Here is a 14,891-nt window from a genome sequence, read left to right as displayed (position 1 = left end):
ACACAGACAGCATTCAAACAGTAAAAGACTTCAGAGTGAAAATAAGCATCTTTAGTAACACTTAAAAAATGAAAACAGGGTAACCTTCAGAACTTCCTATAGATAATTACTCTAGCAAACCAATATCCTTCCCTATCTGCTAAATCTGGTAAGGGCTTCTGACCCTTTTAATCTACATCCTTATCATTTTTAATCTACATTTAATCTACATGCATTTTTAATCTACATCCTTATCTCAACTAGATTATGTAAAATAAAATTCGGCCACCTGGGATAAAAGGAAGATGCTCTGTAGAGGCATGCAATCCAAAATATTCCAATGTCTCCCACAGCAAACCCACATATATATTTAATAGGAAGGCTAATAGTACTGGATGCTGATGTCTACCATCTGCCTCACCAAAAGACTCAGGATAGAAGACCAGCTTCCGTTCATTTATCGGAGAAAGAAATTCAGTCATGTAAGAGCTTTTATTTTCTTTTTTTTTTAAATGCACTGTTCAAGTGAAGTGCTGGTACATTATAACTGTCTTTTCCAAATAGTCTATTCAGTCCTGACAGTACTGATAAAGGCTCCACTAAAGTGCTGTTTATGGTGGACATGTTGTGATGTGAGCTGCAGTCCTGCTAGGAAGTGTCCAAAGGGTATGGCTGCATCATGCTTGCAGGTAGATCCAAGTTCACTCCCATGCCCTAATTTGGCTGGGAGTGACACAGATGTGAGCAGCGTGGCATTAAGCCTGAGCTAATACATCCTGCCTCTCTGCAGAGATACCAGCCGTCCATATAGCGCTTTACTGAAGTGGCCACGCGGCCTCTGAGCCAGAGCAAGGTCACGTCTTGCTAGCTCAGAGGTGTCAGGGAAGGCTCACATCTGTCTGCAAAACACCAGGATATACCTTCAGATACACCACCTGCATACTAAATAGGCAGCAAGTAGTAGTATCTTTTTTACGTGGATCAGCTTTAAATCACTGCCAATAAAAGATGAAAAACTGTGTAATCCCATTAACGCTAACTTGGGTTCCCCAGCTCCTTGTGTTTCTAATTGAACTTCTAGCAGTAGACAAATTTGCTGTGGTAAATCACCAGATCTCGTAGCTCAGGTAGGTTAATGAAACCCTTTAAAAATAATATATCTTCTACCAAGCAAGACAGTTGAGTGAATACTCCAGAGCAAATACGTTTTTAGATTTTTATTAGTGGTAGAGTGGTTTGTAGGCCATCATAATTTTCTCTGACTTGTCCTGTATTCAGAGTTATTCTACAAACAACGTACAACTAATTTTCAGATAATATACTGTTTGTATTAATTGACCAAGACTGGGTCATTTTGTTTTGGCAGAAGGATTACATCATCTTCTTTCAGTTTCCTGATACAACTTACTCTTAAATCTTACAGATTTTTGCTCATTTGTTAATTTGCTATTTTCATTCCACAAATGTTCTCTAGCATTCATCAGTCGCTTGTGTCACAAACATTCAAAACACTAACTTGCTACAGTCTTTACAGAAAACAAATGCAAAAGGGGTGCAACTTCATTCTCCCTTTCTTCACACTACAACTTGAATAAAAATGTTCCTTAGTTCTTGGTTTTAAAATATCTGCAGAGCATCCACTGGCATGGTGCTGATCTGTGCCCATATTCACCATGTGGAAGAACTTTCCCTGTTAAAATCGAGTAAAAATTGTATTGTTTTTAAATAATGTAACTTGTACAGCAAGATCTCAGTTTCCTTCAGAGGGCTCATTACTAAAGTATCCTTTCAATGGGGCAAAAATCATTAACTGCTTTTCCCTTTAGTGCAATTTATCCTCCTCTTACTTTTATTGATGTTTATATCTCTTCAGATGAAGTGTTTTCTGGATCTGGTCATCATTTTTCAGCATGTCCCATTATCTGCTGAAATAGCATTACCCTTTTCACAGTTGTGGAAACAAAGATATACAGAGAGTATGGGGCCTGACAATGGTCTCTAAGGAAGTCTGAGGCAGAGTAAAGAAAAGCCCCAGGTCTCCTGCATCCTTTTATTTGGTGGCTCCTCAAAGACAAGAATACAATTACACTGGAATGTTTTACTGTCATAGCTGTGGCCAGGTTTTAAAATTATCTACAGACTTTGTGTTTATACATTTAAGAATCTCATTGTACCAGGTATATTGCAGATACATTTTAAAATAGTCTTTAATCCAAATGACAATCTTAAAATTCTATACAACAGGATGTATGCCATTAAGCTAATGAGAACTAATGGGTGGCAGTAATTTCAGATAAATATCTTCTATACCCCCTCTGCATCCTGTTCTGATAGAAGAAAAATGATAGACGATGATCATCAATATGGTTATTTTTGAGTCCCTATTGACAGGAATGCAGTCATCCAGGTCTTTCAATCCTTTTTTATGCATTTTTATCTCTAGAATGTGCCAGGGCCAAGGCTAAGCTAGTGACATTGGTCATTGGGTGTTGTGTATCTCCCTTTTTAGCCTTGTTCACCTTATTCCAGCTCCCAGGTACACAGCTCAGCTCTATAACTCAAATTACAAAGACTCTGGCTTTGAGCTTGGGATGCCCTCAGCTCAGTCCTTGGGGCTGCCCATGAGCATAATTGACTATAGTCATGTTCCAATATTTCTCTTTTTGCTTATAACAGATGACAAATCAGAGAAAAAAAAAGTACATTTTGTTCTGTGGTGGAAAAGAGGAAATCACAAAGTGAACTTCAATATATTTTACAAAATAGAATAAATTATGAAAGACATAACTTTGAAAAGTATTAATTTACGTATACTCTTCATGTACCAACGATTAGATTAGATTTGTCTTCTATTGATCTCCTCCACTATCTTTTTCCCTTCACTTTTCTCCCAAGGAGATAACTTTTCTACTGCAGGTAGGGAGAACACCTACTGCACATCTCATTAGAATTCTTGTCGTGGGCTAATTGGTATGGTACTGATTAGCAAGGTATTAAGGCTTCAGTGTATTACAGACATTCCAGAGCAGAAATTGTTCCAAGTGTATGGTTTCCAGTCTCTGAAAAAATACAGGTGATTGATGCAATACATTGAGCTGAATACTTTTATGACCACTTTAGAAGAGCTTGAGGGAAAACAATAAAAAAAAAATAGTTTATTCTGGTCTGAACTCTTTCAATTACAGTTTTATCTTCATGCTTATCATATATCCGAAGCATAGCTGGTCTATTTTTAATATAAATATTTGTTTATAAAATCTGGAAGGGAATATCATATAACATATAGAAGGTGAAAGCTATGTGCCTTGTTTTTCTTTCCTTTGCTATTGTGCTGCTTTGATTTATGAATACTGTAATAATCTTTCTGTCTCTCATACGTGTTTTCCTTGTTTTAGTATTTATCGTATAAATAGTTTATTTTATTAACCTCTGTTCTAAGTCATCCTTCCTGTAGTAAGTATATTTCTATTTCTTGAGCTATTCTCTATGCTTGGTAAAAGCAGTGCCACCTACCATTTAAAATCATTAGCTGCCAAAAAAACAACAACAAAATTAATGGACTGTTTACCTGTTTAAGGAGCTCTGCTCCTGAGAGTTCCATAAACTTAACAGGGGATTGTCAAAAATTCATAACTTTACCCACACGTACGTACACAATGTGATGACTGTAAGAAAAGCCACCCCACTAACACTTTGGTAAAGCCCCGTCCTGTTCTCCCATGACAGCTGAAGCACCAAAGGGAATCAAGAAGCATGCCAGTCAGGAAAACCATATGCTGAAAGTGATTGACTGCAGAAGAAAAATTTATAAAGTCCCATGCGATGGCTGTGATGCAGCTGCGCACTTTTCTGTCTTTGACAGAAGGGGGTCAGAACTGTGACCAGAGACATTAGAGCCTGTCATTCGGACTGGATAAAAGTTTCTTTCTACACTGGAACAAGCATAAAGGAAAAGGAATAACACATCTGACTGCTTGAGCCTTGTCCAGCGGTGCTGGCTGTGGCTCTGAGGTGCGTGAGACTGCTCTGGGCTGCAACTTCTAACTGGAAGCTTTGCTCCAGAATGGTAAAATCAACAGTGGGTATCCTGAGACCATTTGGGGAAAGAATATCATCACTTGGTAGAATAAATGAACAAGGCTAGAGCATCCTTTATCTGAACAGTTTGTATTTCCCTGATGTGTAATTCTTCAACTCTTGATATAAACAACTTTTTTTTTTTCTTTCACAAAATGCCAAAGGACTTAAGTTTAGACATTTGCTTAGGTATCTTTGGCAATTCAAAGCATTAGGATAAATAGAAATGTGCTGGTTTCTCAACAGATATTTTTCATGTCACTGACAAATTTGATCCTAAGCAGCCAGTCAATATTTAAACCCAGCTTTGACTAGACAGTGGCAACATTTTTTCTTTAGTACAGGCTACCCATCTGCCATTGCTTGGGACAGTTTTATTCAAAATGTCCTCCTTATACAACAAACTGCTATTTCTTTTCAGGATTTATCAGCACCAGAAGTTTTGATTTATGGAAATGAAAGTGCCCTCTAGCGTCTAGCTTACAGTGATTTTATGAAGAACTTAAAAACTCTAGTCAAGAAGCAGGAATGGAGCACTGTACATGCAGGATTCATAGTAATATGAGAGACCGCACTTTAAACCTATAGTTTTTTCCCCCTTCTCCCGTCTTTTCCAAATTCAGTCATGGTAGGTGGGTGCTGCTCAGATAACTAGAGTTGTGGCTACTTATTTCAAAGTGAATTTGGCCTGGAGTATAGGAGGTTAAAGGGGACAATGAGTGCTAGCTGAAACCATATTTGCAAAGTCACCAACCTCAGCAATCCTTGAAGTTAGTAACTAGAATCATGAAGGGCCATTTTAGAGCCCTCTCCCCTGTAATGGATTTATTGGTGCCTTATGAATTGGTGCCTTGTTCCACTTCTTTTAATGAAGCAGGGCTCTAATAGGTCTCCCTCAACTTTATATTCCAGGACAAATCTTTGGCACTATAATAAAATTGTTCAGTGCTCTTTCCTGAGGCTAGATATAATTGCATTGCACTTACAGTGCTTGTTTGTATTTTCTCTAGATGAGCTTTTTACAGTGAAGGAGAAAAAAAAATGTTTCTAAGCTCATATCCAACATGAGCCTCAGCAAGCCTGCCTCTGCTTATTTTTGCCATGTTTTGCAATTTTTATATTATAAGAAATTGAAAATCTCTTTATTTGTTTAGCAACATGAGTCCTTCATTTTTAAGAAAGAATTTTACAACAGATTTTTTATCAGTTCCCCTTTCGGGAGCTCCATATTCTTTGTAGGAAATTGTCAAAAATGCCTAACAAGGCATGCACTGCAACTCATGCTGCATACTTCAAAGACGACTGTGTGTTATGTAAATCTTATCTGTGAAGTCTAAAAAATTTGTGAAAGAGTTCAACACTAAGAAAAAATAAGCACAATTAGAAGATATAAAATGTGAGAGTCAAAATATACTAATTTCAAAATTAATATTGTATAGAACCAGAAACTTAACAAAGGCTATCACAATTCTTTGGCTTCAGGCAACAAACGAACCACCAGTGATTTTCCTTGTATACTAAACATTATCAAGTTTAGGAATTGAAGATGTTAATGAGGACAAAATCAATCCTAAAATCATTATTATTCTGCTTTTTATGAAAGCTCATAGAATACAATGTTCAGCTTTTCTCTGCAACACTAAGAAGGAGGGCTTCTCTTACATAACAGAGAACCTTACTACTCCAGACATGAAAGGCATTTAAAAAAAAAAACTTGAGACTTACAATAAATGTGTGAAACTTGACAAAACTGTGTCTTGCACAAGTTAGCAGATATATTTTTTCAATTCCGCCCTCTTAGAGTCAGCCTTCCTGGCACTACGAGAAACTGCTCTATTGGATGAAACAGTGTAAAAAAATGCTTAGTGCTTCAAATACGTTTGCACCCTTTGAGAGTATAAAATGACCCAATAAAACTATTTTGGTGAGCTCCAAAAAATCACTCTGCAGTGCTTCATTGATATCACTTCTAATAAACGGTTCTGAAAAACAGCAGAGATTGATTCTAGCTAACTAGTAGGGATTTAAATACAGCTCTTCAAAGTTCTCTTCAAATACTATTTTTAAATTATGCTTTTTTTAAGTTTTATTAAAAACTTTAAAACAAATAAACTGATATTGATTTCCTTTATATTCGACTACAATGTTTCAGAGCCTCTCTCGCGCTGAGGGGTAGTTAGCAATACGTTCCCCTAACAGTCATTTCTTTTCTGTTGCACTAAAAACACATTCCAGAAAAAAAAGAAAACCCCCAAACTCAGACACAAACATTTACAATATGCAGCACCAAACCTGCTTGTCTGATGTGTTAAACTGTTGATGGAGTTCTGTCATGCCTTCATCAGGATCTAAATTGCACCCAAATCTTAGTTTTTCCCCCAGCATAAATTTTTATACTATTTATCTAAAAAACAGGTTCAATACAGTATTGATTACCTCTAAAAACTCAAATTTGCTATTGTACTTCATTCAGTCAGTTAGCCAAAAAGAATACTTAGTAGGGAAAACTTTAATGAAACTCCAGGAATAAGAAGTTTGGACCTATTACAGGAAGCATGTAACTGATAGCTCCTTCCTTTGGTACTCTGGTCTTCTCTCAGCCCTTTCACATGCCATTGTAAAGCCACAAAGGAGGCTGCAGGATTTCACATGTAATTCAACTCCTACTTAATCAAAAAAATCTTTCAGTTCTTCTTCTGCTGGCATAATTAAACCCAAATTCATCTGAGTAAGCTGTCAGTGATACAATTGTGTTGGGAAGCATTTCCCGGCTTCTGCCAATTTTAATAAAGTAAGTTCTCAGTTTTTGTAAATAGGGATTTGATGATTATTTGCTGTATGACAGTAGGCACTTTCGTCTCCTTAGAGTTAAAAAACCTCTAAATAAAGCAAGTGATGGCTGTGGGAGAAGATACATTCCTAGGCAATTGAAATTATTGAGTTCTTTTGCATGTACTGTGAAAATCTTTTACTAAAATTAAGTATTGCTCAGTAGTCAAACAAGCAAATTAATTAATAGGGGGGCCCTTGGTCTTTGTCACCATATCCGATCAATAGCTTTGGCTATTAAGTGAATAGTCATTGTTTGAGAGAAGTTGTAACAACCTTATGTACTGAGAAGAGTTCTCCAGTATTGAACTGAGAACCTAGAAGAGTTTAAACTTTTTCATCCTTATCCATGAAACAGATCCCCTTGGCCTTTTTCTGCTTTTTCATTTTCTGAAATGTTATAACAAATAGATTCATAAAAAAGTAGTCTAAATTATATCTAAATAACAACATAGCTAAAAAAAGTATCTTTAAAAACGTTCCCATGGAAATCCAAGTCTCTCCAGATCAAACTGGGAGAAAGGTGGAAAATAAATTGCAAATGAAAGAATGATACGGCACTGATGAAAATGTTCACATACATTCTAATGGTAGCTGTTAAATTATCTTGAAGTTCAGCAACAGCAGGCACTAGAATAGAAGAACGGCACTAGAATGGCAGCTATTGAATCTGTGAGCATATTTTGGGTAACTATGTCTTCTGAGTCAAAAAAAAAATCTTTGATTATTGGATCTGTGTGACTCTCATGCAGAGAGAAATCAGATCCTTAATGCAAGTTAGAGCAGCCTACAGGCTGATTTAATTCATATCTGAAAAAGGTGTTTTAGTAACTAGGTATTGTTGGAGAATAAGGAATGAGAGATTTTCTCTTTTATACCTGGCTGTATCCCTTCTGTGAGTGGCCTGATGACTTGGGTAAACATGGTAAAACTTGATCATTTTGGTACCTATATTCAGCTGAAGATTCCCTAAGAGCAGAAAGCAGTTTGTTACTTTTAATTCTGTTTTCATGTACAGATCACATTTATGGACAGAAGTCTAAGACTATACCTCTGTGGCGGGAAAACAAATTCCACATGTATTTTAAAAATGATTTCATTCGGCAGCCCTAGCTATAATACTTGAGCCCTCAAGATATTCAGCTGAGACATTAACTATCTCAAAGTCATAATGATTAAAATCAGTATGTCTATATTCTCATTCCATACCTGTCTGCCTGCACATGCATATCCATGAATAATCACATAGTGGTAAAGAAATACAATCATTAAATCCAATAGAGATATAACAAGTAGGCTGGCAGTGCTGCATGATAAGAGAAAAAATAGTAGAAAAAATCCAAGGAATGAGATATCTAATATAAGTGACCACAAATTACAGTCAAATATAAACATTTCCAAGGCTTCTAGCAGTGAACACATAGGAAAGGCAAACTCAGAAAGGCTCCAGTTCAACAAAAGCATTTTTTAATCTGTCCTTATTCACTAAAGCCTTTATACACACATTAGACTTAAAGCCTATGCTTAAATTCCATTGTAGTCACTGGGATTTTAACAAGTGCTCACTGAGTACTTAGTTGAAAAGGAATGGACTGCTGATTTGGGGTCAATTTTTTCCTGTTGAGTCTCTAATGGATATCTAACAAAAAAGATAGCATACAAACAATGTATAGTAAAGAGAAGGTACTCAGAAATGGCACTTCAAGGAGGAGACAGAATACTTTCCAGTACAAGACAGGCTTTAATCACATGCAGAGATGTATCTAACCAAGAACATACCTCTGCATGTGATGGAGAAGTTTGCAGGGTACAGAGGTCACTTGGAAGGCAAAAAGAGTTAAGTAATTAAAGAGAAGGGGGTAGAAAAAGAGAAGAATCTTTCTCTCTTTCATCCTCCTCCTCTTCATTATTTGGATGTATGTTGAGAAGCTGTTTAGGACATCTGTATAAAAGTGAAGTGGAGGAGAGAACTCCATTTTCTGTCAGTCATACAGGACTGGTTATTCCTCTAATATGTTACCACAGAAGGTTAGCATAAGCTTTTGTGTTATAAAACTGTCTTTGGTGCAAATATATTCTGTCTTTGCCTCACAGTAAATTTAGGCCTCCAGTTGCTGAACTACTCTCATACAATGTTACCATACCTTTCACATTAGTCTGGTTAATCCATGGTAGTGATTAATAAGGTGTAGCTATTTATTACGGGCAAGAGTTTTAGCAAAACCATGCATTTAATAAATGGTAAGTCAGGCATCTTATGTCCTCACTACAACATCAAAATGTTAAATGTAAGGCAGTGAAGGGCTGGAATAACTTAAAATAATGCAAGAAAAAAAATGAAATGAAAAAAAAGGAAATGAAAGCAAATGGTAATGAAAAAAATGGAAAGATTTGCACTATAGGAGAGCTATGCACTATAGGCTAGTTTATTTTCTCAAATAAAAAAACTAATACACCGAATTACTTTTAATCTAATTAAAATCTGACTTTTTTTATTATGCAATAACATTATTACAGTAGTGTACACAAGAAAATGAAATACAATTATGTAGAAAATAGTCTTATATAGGAAGCCAGAACAGAATGCTAATTTTTGAAATACTGAATGCAAAGCTAATGTCTGGTGACGCTTCTACATGGACAAAGGAGAAATATGCTGCTATGTAGGTTTTACTGATCCTATTCTTTCTTCTCAGATATACACATTACCTCTATCACTGGCTGGATCCTGCTAAACTCAAATTACTGTTGTAAACAACAAATTATGCTTGAAGAGGAACATTTTCAATAAAACAGTATTAATTATACTGTGAAAGAACATTTGGGTTATAAAAATCCCCCCAAGGCAGCATAAACAAACAAACAAAAAAAAGCTCGTAGAAATATGTGTATCCTCATGCTTGTGAGCAGACATTTAGCTAGAGAAATTTCAGTGTCCTGGATTTACCTTTCAGATGGTGAGGACAAAGTGTGAAGAAAGCAAAGGGAAGAACGGGAAATCCCAGTCACATAGCACTTTAAGGCTGTACACGCTTCTGTTGTGTTTCACACAAGACTAAACTACCTCAAACTAATTTTGCAATACCAATAACAGGTCCCATTTTCCTCTAATTTCTGCTCAGATATCTATTACTATACATACATTTGGTATAAAACCAACAGTTTACATTTAAATGCAGACCTAAGGCAATACAGAAAGATGAATGTTTTACATGCTGTATGCTTCCCATTACTAGGAGGAATTAATAGTTTCAAGAAAACATTTTTACCTGTGCAGGATAGTATTTTACCCTGGGAGAATTACTATTGATTTCGATGAGGCTATTCAATATAAATGAATGAATAAAAAGGATCAGAACCCAGCTCAATGAAACCAGTTAATGCAGTGACCTACCACAAGTTAATATTGGAGGCCACAGTGTATTATTTCTTCCAATTTTGTGGATTGAGCTTGTATGAGCTGTGCAAAGTAACAATTCTTGCACAGCTGCTCATGGACAGGAAACTGTTTCTACTCCACAAAACATAAGGGAGTTTCAGTTTTCCTTCCTTAGAAAACAAACGGTCAGGGCACAGGCTGCTGCTGCAAGATGTGCGAGCAGCACAGCCACCTCTGCAAGGCGCTCACTGGAGAGTGCTGCTGTAGCAGTGACCAGAGCCTAACACACGAACAAAACGCGGCTCCGTCCTGTCTGAACCGAGTCTCATTTCTGGGCCTGCAGACTGTGAAAATCTGACATACGTCATCCTGGCACGAGATTGTATGAAGGTTTTAATTATGCTGGCTGTGACAGACAGCATAATGCACAATAATCCAAGACCACTCACCTCTAAATTTTTCAAGATACTATATGAGACCTAATCAGTAAGACTGCAAGTTACTATACAGCTGTACTGGACTTTCCTGGCCTTATGTCATGGTTGCATTGAGCAGGAGGTTTTTGAAAAGCTGCACACACAGTACTTTTAGGTAAGTTGTCTCAAAAAACACTCAGTGGAGCAATTACAATCACTCAGTTTCTAGTTGTGAAGGTGCTATTTCCAGGATCCAACACAGTTTCATATGTATTTTGCTAAGACTGGTCACCAAAAATCAAAGCAGCCATCAACAATCAGAAAGGTTCACAGCTGGTGGAAGAAGAGCATCCCATGATGGTCAGGGTGAAAACAAGGGAACAACCTACAGAAATGCCCCAGACACTAGGATCTCTACTAACTTGCAAGACATAATATATTCTGGGGGAGATAGGTAGGAATGCAAACTGCTAAAGGTTAATTTTTATCTGAAATTTGGTTCTGAGTAGATAAAACATTACATAAATTCTTTCAGTAATAGCTACTGGACACCTCTAATGACCTGCCACAGATCCAGAGGAGCTGCACCTCAGCGAGACCTGCTGCAGTAATCACGGGTAGTACAAGGGGAGAGCAAACCGGGCCCACAAGAGCGCGAGTATTATAGGAATCCTCTCAGAGAGCCATAATCTCTCTAGGCTTGAATTCTGACGAGAAGACATACTTGAATTGACTGTAAGAGGTGAGAGGCACATTTATCTGGGGAATTACAGCCACCAGGTAGCTACAGACAACTTTTCCTCGCAGAGCCACTGTTTATAATCCTCTACTAAACCAGGAGGCAGCTCGCTGGCATGATGCTCTGACGGTGTGCAGAATGACTGACCACTTTCAAAACGGCAACCATTTACCTCAGAGAACGCCACCACCTGAAATCGAGGAGAACAACTCCATGTTCGTTAGAAGCGTCACAACACTGCCCTGAAAAAACAGGTCCAATTTGAGCCCTGCTGGTAGATGGAGCAGATACTTAAATTGGTACAAAGGCATCTAAATTGAAGTAGTTTAAGTTGGTAATAAGTGGATTTAAACTAAGCTGCTTAACAGTATTTGCAAACAAGGATAAGTTCAAGTGCCATTTGCTTAATTCTCAGACCATCTCTAACATTCTTCTGCCTATTCTAGCAAAAAAAGCCGCAGTGTATTTTGGTCTGCGTTATGTCATATCACATCAGAGCCGGAAGCAAGAGATTTTCTCCCTCTGTTTGGCTCTGGTTCAACCACACTCAAATATTACATTCTGGTTTAGGCACCAGGTTGTCTGAAAGCTATCGACAGCATGGAAGGAGCTGGGAGGAGAGACGGGGAAATAATCAGAGGGTGGAGACTGGAGGGCCTCATTTCTGGGAAGAGAATACAATCAAATCTAGACAGTTTTGTTAAGCATTGATGAACCAGGAATAAAATCCTTCAAATAGCTGTATGCTGCTAATGTTGAGGATAGAGCTGAATTATTAGGTGTGATGCACAGGGTTTAATTAGGAACAAAGGAGTGATATTTTAACATAGAAAATGTTGGATCTCAGCAGGAGAACTCTGAAGTGAAAGATGTCCTAGGCTGTGGATTGTCTCTCAAGAGAGGTGGTAAATTCCCTGTAGGCTGTGGTTTTTAAAACTAGCCCAATAAATCTTTACAATACGTACTGTAGGCCCAAGCCTGTATTTTCAATGAGGTGAAAAGGAGGTTCTAAGAACGTTTCTGGGCCAGAGTCTCAGATTGCATAAAGTAGCATGTAGCGGAGTTTTATCAGCAGAGGATAATCTTCCATTATCTAGACATATAAAAGGGCTTTTTTTCCTCCCATCTTTCCTCTTATCGGAATATCTTTCATATTCTGATTTTTTAAATGTACAGCCTTTAAAACAGACTAGCACATCAAACCCATCCTATTCCCCCATTGCTCCTTCTGCCTTCACTATTACCTTTCTGTTGCCCCTTCTCTCCCAAACCCTCCACATCGCCTCTATTGATGATTTCTGCCTCTCAGATTTCCCTTGAATTATATCACAAAGTTGTGACGTCTGCAGCAGATTCACTCAGTGAGAGCTAAGGACTCTGTGCCTTGTCCCAGCCTGCAGTGTGAACGGAGAGCAAAGGAGTGGAGCAAACGGTACAGCTGCGTTCTGGACACTGGGCTCAGATCTCCTCCTCGAGCTGAGCAGACTCCAAAGGCTGAAACATGAAATGGACTAAAGAATTGCATAACTTTCCTTTTGCCTGTGAGAAGGCAATACATTATGCACCAGTAAAGCATACAGAAGACACAGGGTAATAAGAGTAGGGGCAGTGTTGTGAAGAAGGTGCTTCTTCCTTCGTAAAAGGGAGCAGGTGAAACCCTCAGACAAGGGCCTCATTAGATGTTCTTCATCTTCTACTAAAAGATGTTCTGACAGGGTGATTTCTTGGACTGAGCTAAATTAACTGGCAGTTTTTACAGGGTGCTCGACTTACACGCAGAATCCCAACACAGCAGAACTTTCTGGAGCAGCTTCTTCCAATTCTCCGATTACAAACCTGCCCCTGAACGGGGGTACACCAGCCCAGCGCTCTGCAAGAGAACTGCCCCTGGCCTTGGCCTTCAGTGATGGCCTTTGCAATGTGCAAGGGGAAGGCAAACCTTCTGCATGACAGACAGAGAAACAATGGTCAGCCTTGCTCTGCAGTCACGAGGTAGCATTAAGAGGTATCAGCTTGGAGGAACTAAGGACCACACTGGATTCAGGCAGCCAGGTTAAAACCAGTCAGGATCAGAAATCTGAGAAGCTAGGAGTGTAATGTGTCCCAGCTCTGGGTGATACATGTGGTCAGAGGTGGGGCTGCGCCTCAGGAAACTAGGGGAGTCCTTTGCAGTAGGATCCAAGGCAAGAGGCAAGACAGATTTGCAGCAAAATCAGCAGCAGGAGCAGAAATCAGTTCAGGAGAGGAGAACCAGGACTAAGCACAGAAGGGCAGGACTAACAGATGAGATGAATTAACACAGATGTAACACGCCAAGTGGCCAAGAGAAACTGGTGGGATTATCCAGCATACATTCTGGTGGGGATAGTGGCCAACCCTCAGGCCCTCCAGACTGCATCTGGCCTGCTGCAGCCTGTTGTGCCAAGCAGACTGCTTACACTCAGTGGTTGACAAGGGGCTTGTGTTGTCCCCTGACCACGGCACTTCCCAAGCAGACAGTGTCTGTCCTGCTCCAGATACAGCGAGGCAACGTGGGCTGTCACTGTGTGCCGCTGATGATCCCCCCAGAAGTGCTTGTCTTTCTTTTTCACCTCACCCATCACTGCAGGTGTTGGCGGCACTTCCCGAAAAGCATCGCTTTCTCTCCAAGAGATTGAAATTGGGAGGAGCCGGAGGTGAACTGGGAGGTGCAGAAATCCTGACAACATCCAACTGAAACTACTTCTCAAGCGCCGTGTGAGGGAACCAAAATACCCCAGTCCAGTCTGGTGTTTCTGCTAAAAAATGTCTGTTTACAAACCCTGGAGAGACAAAGGATCATTCTGTTTTCCCAATTCATTACCTATTGACTCATGTTATCGGTTATCTCCACTCTATTTCAGCTCTTCTAATATCCACATTTCACTACAGGTGCCCAGAGGCAAATGGTATGTAGGAATTAGAGACGTGAATTCATTTCCAGAGGCACTGAAACAGCTTTAACAAAATCTATTGGGTAAATATTTAGCTGCAGGTCTGGTTACAAGCAAGCCCTGCGGAAGTGTGGTTTTACAACACAAATGAGGTGGGAAGTTAACTTGAAAGAGGCAGAGAGACTTTTTCTCCAGCATTTACAATTTTTAAAAAATAAATTGTAATTGCTTCTTGTATAAATTTTTGCTTCATTATTTCAGGTTGAATCTCTTGTTTCTTGTAACTCTGTGACAATACAAAATGAGTGATCTAATATGGCAAATTGGTGAATATGGTCCTCTTCTCTTCTGGAAAATTCTACTTTTCACCACCAGATCTTATCTGTATAACAGCCAGAGTGCGCAAGTATCTTTCCAAGGAATGGCCTTACATGCTGTAAGGTGTTGAAATATTTGGCAAAGAAAGGCATTTTGATGGTGTTCCTTGTCTATACCCCATTTTTCTTCAGCTGAGGAGAAGTACTGAAAGGACTTCCACTGGCAATCCCCAGTGCCACGAC

Source organism: Apteryx mantelli, chromosome 2 (genome assembly GCF_036417845.1).
Source record: "Apteryx mantelli isolate bAptMan1 chromosome 2, bAptMan1.hap1, whole genome shotgun sequence".
Classification (NCBI taxonomy): domain Eukaryota; kingdom Metazoa; phylum Chordata; class Aves; order Apterygiformes; family Apterygidae; genus Apteryx; species Apteryx mantelli.
Note: the sequence above shows the minus strand (reverse complement) of the source record.